This window comes from Arachis stenosperma, chromosome 10, assembly GCF_014773155.1.
Source record: "Arachis stenosperma cultivar V10309 chromosome 10, arast.V10309.gnm1.PFL2, whole genome shotgun sequence".
NCBI classification, from domain to species: Eukaryota; Viridiplantae; Streptophyta; class Magnoliopsida; order Fabales; family Fabaceae; genus Arachis; species Arachis stenosperma.
The window spans coordinates 21,996,074-22,002,280 of record NC_080386.1 but is presented as its reverse complement, the minus strand read 5'-3'; the positions used below and the strand labels follow the sequence as shown (position 1 = coordinate 22,002,280).

The following is a 6,207-nucleotide window of genomic DNA, read 5'->3' as shown; positions in this document are numbered from 1 at the left end:
GGTCATCTTTCAGTTGAGGAAGCTTAAAGATTTCCCTGATTTTGTCAGGATGGGTATGAACAATCTTTCCTCTGACTAAGGTCCGATGGTCATAGAGAGCAGCTCCAATTATTCTTTGCCTGTCTGTCTGCCATAGATTAGCATAGAACTCCTGAACCATGTTCCTTCCCACTTTCGTTTCAGGATTGGCTAGGATTTCCCAGTTTCTGTTTCGAATTCGCTCTTGGATCTCCGGATATTCATCTTCCTTCAGGTCAAATTTGACTTCCGGGATCACTGATCTGTGACTCATTATTTTGTAGTAATGGTCTGAATGTTCTTTAGTTAAGAACTTCCCTTGATTCCAAAGTGGCTTTGGAGTATTCTCTTTCTTGCCTCTTGGGGTGGGTTGTTTTCCTTTAGGAGCCATGATCTTAATGAGTATGTTTTTGTGATCACGGATAAACACACCAAACTTAGAGCTTTGCTTGTCCTCAAGCAAAAGAGAAGAAAGGAGAGGGATAGGAGGAGAGCAAGTGTGGAATGGTGATGATGAGAGGGGTGCCGAATTCCATATATAGGGAGGGGGGTGGGAAATTTCGAAAATAAGAAAAAAGATAAGATAGAAGATATGATTTATAAAAGATAAATATGATAAGAAAAAGATGTAGTTTAAAAAGAGAAAGATATGAATGATATTTAAAAAGATAAACCTGAATTTTTAATTTTGAAAAAGATTTTAAAAAGATAATTGAGTTTTGAAAACAAACTTAAAAGAGTTGGATTGTATTGGAAAACAATTTGTCTTTATGGATTAAGATATATTTGATATTTTTGAAAAAGGGATTTTAGAAATTAGGGTTCTTAGAAAACTAATTTGATTTGAGGGATGACATTTTGAAACATGTTTATGCAAGAGATCATGAATTGAAACATAAAAATTTAGAAAAAATGTAAAGAAAAACGAATTTTACCTCCTCCCCACCATCTTGGCGTTAAACGCCCAAATGCTGCATGTTTTGGGCGTTTAACGCCCAAATGCTGCTTCTCCTGGGCGTTCAACGCCCAGCTGTTGCTTCTTTCTGGCGTTAAACGCCAGGAAGTCCTTTGTCACTGGGCATTTTTCTGAACGCCCAGGATGCTAACAATCTGGCGTTAAACGCTGATGAGCGGATAATTTGTACCCTTTTTGGCATTGTTTTTAGTATGTTTTTAGTATCTTTTAGTTAGTTTTTGTTATATTTTTATTAGTTTTTAGTTAAAATTCACTTTTCTGGACTTTACTATGAGTTTGTGTGTTTTTCTGTGATTTCAGGTATTTTCTGGCTGAAATTGAGGGATCTGAGCAAAAATCTGATCAAGAGACTCAAAAGGACTGCAGATGCTGTTGGATTCTGACCTCCCTGCACTCGAAGTGGATTTTCTGGAGCTACAGAAGCCCAATTGGCGCGCTCTCAACGGCGTTAGAAAGTAGACATTCTGGGCTTTCCAGCAATATATGATAGTCCATACTTTGCCCAAGATTTGATGGCCCAAACCGGCGTTCAAAGTCACCCTCAGAAATTCCAGCGTTAAACGCCGGAACTGGCACCTAAATGGGAGTTAAACGCCCAAACTAGCACCAAAGCTGGCGTTTAACTCCAAGAAGAGTCTCTACACGAAAATGCTTCATTGCTCAGCCCAAGCACACACCAAGTGGGCCCGGAAGTGGATTTTTATGTCATTTACTCATCTTTGTACACCTTAGGCTACTAGTTTTCTATAAGTAGGACCTTTTACTATTGTATTTTCATCTTCTGATCTTTGGAATCTTTTGATCATGTTCTTATGATTGAACCCTCTTTGGGAGGCTGGCCATTCGGCCATGCCTAGACCTTGTTCTTATGTATTTTCAACGGTGGAGTTTCTACACACCATAGATTAAGGTGTGGAGCTCTGCTGTACCTCGAGTATTAATGCAATTACTATTGTTCTTCTATTCAATTCCGCTTGTTCTTTGTCCAAGATATCACTTGTTCTTCAACTTGATGAATGTGATGATCCGTGACACTCATCATCATTCTCACTTATGAACAAAATGACTGACAACCACTTCTGTTCTACAAGCATTCAAGGCTCTAGTGTTTATCTCTTGGATTCCTGATACACGATGCATGGTTGATCGCCTGACAACCGAGTGCTCGCCTGACAACCGAGCCAGCCATTCCGTGAGATCAGAGTCTTCGTGGTATAGGCGAGAACTGATGGCGGCATTCAAGAGAATCCGGAAGGTCTAACCTTGTCTGTGGTATTCTGAGTAGGATTCAATGATTGAATGACTGTGACGTGCTTCAAACTCCTAGCAGGCGGGGCGTTAGTGACAGACGCAAAATAATCAATGGATTTTATTCCGGCCTGACCGAGAACCGACAGCTGATTACCCATGCTGTGACAGAGCATAGGCGACGTTTTCACTGAGAGGATGGGAGGTAGCCACTGACAACGGTGAAACCCTACATGAGCTTGCCATGGAAAGGAGTAAGAAGGATTGGATGAAGACAGTAGGAAAGCAGAGAGACGGAAGGGGAGGCATCTTCATACGCTTGTCTGAAGCTCTCACCAATGATATACATAAGTATCTCTATCTTTATCTTCATGCTTTATTCGTTTATCACTATACCCATTTGAGTCTGCCTGACTGAGATTTACAAGGTGACCATAGCTTGCTTCATACCAACAATCTCCGTGGGATCGACCCTTACTCGCGTAAGGTTTATTACTTGGACGACCCAGTGCACTTGCTGGTTAGTTGTGTGAAGTTGTAGTGATCACAATTTCGCATACCAAGTTTTTGGCGCCGTTGCCGGGGATTGTTTGTGTATGGACAACTGACGGTTCATCTTGTTGCTTAGATTAGGTATTTTTTTTTCTTCAGAGTTCTTAAGAATAAATTCTAGTGTTTCATGATGATCTGTTGAAATCTGGCTGGCTGTGAAGCCATGTCTAATCTTATTGGACCGAGGTTTCAACTAATCATCACAATAGCTTGTTGATCTCTATCAATCTTGCTATTGGAGCAATGATCTGCTAAGGCTTGGCTGGCCATTGGCCATGTCTAGTGTTTTGGACCGAAGCTTTCTTTGAAGGCTTGGCTGGCTGTGAAGCCATGTTTAATTCCTGGACCGGAGTCTTAGACTAGCATTGCAATGATTCCTGGAAATTCAAATTGAGAATTCTGAAACCTTTATTTTCTTTTTCATATAATTTTCGAAAAAAGCACAAAAAAATTTTAAAAAAAATCATAAAAACCAAAAAAATAGTTTATGTTTCTTGTTTGAGTCTAGTGTCTAATCTTAAGTTTGGTATCTTGCATGCCTTGTTTATTTGATCTTGGTTCTATTTTCAAGTCAATAGTACAGGGAACTGAAGATTCAGAACATGCAGCAGAGGAATTACACAGAAAAAGCTGGGCGTTCAAAACACCCAGTGAAGAAGGACAGACTGGCGTTTAAACGCCAGCCAGGGTACCTGGTTGGGCGTTTAACGCCCAAAAAGGTAGCATTTTGGGCGTTAAACGCCAGAATGGATACCATTCTGGGCGTTTAACGCCAGGATGGCACTAGGGGGAAGATTTTGTTTTCAAAATCAAATTTTTTTTCAAGTTTTCAAAGTTTTTCAAAATCAAATCTTTTTCAAATCATATCTTTTCAATCAAATGTTTTCAAAATCAATTTCTTTCCTTTTTCAAAGATACTTGCTAACAATTAATGATTTGATTCAAAATTTCAAGTATGTTGCCTTTTCTGTTGAGGAAGGTTTAATTTTTGAATCATATCTTTTATTGTTAGGCAAGTCATTAATTTTTAAGATCAAATCTTTTTAAAATTGTTTTCAAATCATATCTTTTTAAAATTGTTTTCAAATAATATCTTCTCAATCACATCTTTTTCAAAATAAGTTTACAATCAAATCTTTTTAATTTCTAATTTCAAAATCTTTTTCAAAATTCAATTGATTTCTTTTCCACTTTGAGTTTTCAAAAATTATCAATCAATTTTTCATAATGTTTTTGACATCTTCTTAAATTAATTTCCGAAAATTCTCTTCCCCTCTTCTCACATCCTTCTATTTATGGAGTACCACTCCTTCTTAATGCACAATTCGAACTCCATCTAATTAAAGTTCGAATTCTTCTCCTTCTTCTTTCTTCTATTTTTCTTTTCCTCTGACACCTCAAGGAATCTCTATACTGTGACATAGAGGATTCCACATCTTCTTGTTCTCTTCTCTTTCATATGAGCAGGAGCAGAGACAAAGGCATTCTTGTTAAAGCTGACCCTGAGCCTGAAAGGACCTTGAAGCGAAAGCTAAGAGAAGCCAAAGCACAACTCTCTTTAGAGGACCTGACCGAATTCTTCAAAGAAGAAGAACACATGGCAGCCGAAAACAACAGTGCCAACAATGCAAGGAAGGTGCTGGGTGACTTTACTGCACCTACTCCCGACTTTTATGGGAGAAGCATCTCTATCCCTGCCATTAGAGCAAACAACTTTGAGCTTAAGCCTCAACTAGTTTCTCTAATGCAACAGAATTGCAAGTTCCATGGACTTCCATTGGAAGATCCTCATCAGTTTTTAGCTGAATTCTTGCAAATCTGTGACACAGTCAAGACTAATGGGGTTGACCCTGAGGTCTACAGACTGATGCTATTCCCTTTTGCTGTAAGAGACAGAGCTAGAATATGGTTGGACTCTCAACCTAAAGAAAGCCTGGACTCTTGGGAAAAGCTAGTCAATGCCTTCTTGGCAAAGTTCTTTCCACCTCAAAAATTGAGTAAGCTTAGAGTGGAAGTCCAAACCTTCAGACAGAAGGATGGTGAATCCCTCTATGAAGCTTGGGAAAGATACAAACAATTGATCAGAAAGTGTCCATCTGACATGCTTTCTGAATGGAGCATCATAGGTATTTTCTATGATGGTCTCTCTGAACTATCTAAGATGTCTTTGGATAGTTCTGCTGGAGGATCTCTTCATCTGAAGAAGACGCCTACAGAGGCTCAAGAGCTAATTGAAATGGTTGCAAATAACCAATTCATGTACACTTCTGAAAGGAATCCTGTGAACAATGGGACTAATCAGAAAAAAGGAGTTCTTGAGATTGATGCTCTGAATGCCATATTGGCTCAGAACAAAATATTGACTCAACAAGTCAATTTGATTTCTCAAAGTCTGTCTGGAATGCAGAATGCACCAAGCAGTACTAAGGATGCTTCATCTGAGGAAGAAGCCTATGATCCTGAGAACCCTTCAATGGAAGAGGTGAATTACCTAGGAGAACCCTATGGAAACACCTATAATTCTTCATGGAGAAATCACCCAAATTTCTCATGGAAGAATCAAGAGAAACCTCAACAAGGTTTCAACAACAACAATGGTGGAAGAAACAGGTTTAGCAATGGCAAGCCTTTTCCATCATCTTCTCAGCAACAGACAGAGAATTCTAGGCAGAACCCCTCTGACTTAGCAACCATGGTCTCTGATCTAATCAAAACCACTCAAAGTTTTATGACTGAAACAAGGTCCTCCATTAGAAATTTGGAGGCACAAGTGGGACAGCTGAGCAAGAAAGTTACTGAACTCCCTCCTAGTACTCTCCCAAGTAATACAGAAGAAAATCCAAAAGGAGAGTGCAAAGCCATAACCATGGCCAAATCTAGAGAGGGAAGAGAGGAAGTGGACGCCACTGAGGAAGGCCTCAATGGGCGTGCACTGACCTCCACAGAGTTCCCTAATGAGGAACCATGGGAATCTGAGGCTCAAAATGAGACCATAGAGATTCCATTGGACTTACTTCTGTCTTTCATGAGCTCTGATGAGTATTCTTCCTCTGAAGAGGATGAGTATGTCACTGAAGAGCAAGTTGCTAAATATCTTGGAGCAATCATGAAGCTAAATGACAAGTTATTTGGAAATGAGACTTGGGAGGATGAACCCCCTTTGCTCACCAAAGAACTGGATGACTTGTCTAGGCAGAAATTACCTCAAAAGAAACAAGATCCTGGGAAGTTTTCAATACCTTGTACCATAGGCACCATGACCTTCAAGAAGGCTCTGTGTGACTTAGGGTCAAGTGTAAACCTCATGCCTCTCTCTGTAATGGAGAAGCTAGGGATCTTTGAGGTACAAGCTGCAAGAATCTCATTAGAGATGGCAGACAACTCAAGAAAACAAGCTCATGGACTTGTAGAGA

At 39.6% G+C, this 6,207-nt stretch overlaps 1 non-coding gene across 1 annotated transcript; it reads right to left on the bottom strand.

Annotated features, from left to right (window-relative positions):
• Positions 1–4,793: 4,793 nt before the first annotated feature.
• LOC130958511 (small nucleolar RNA R71) lies at positions 4,794–4,897 on the bottom strand. Its single transcript, XR_009077628.1, has one exon. It is a non-coding gene; the product is annotated as a small nucleolar RNA R71 (small nucleolar RNA).
• Between the last annotated feature and the right edge of the window lie 1,310 nt (positions 4,898–6,207).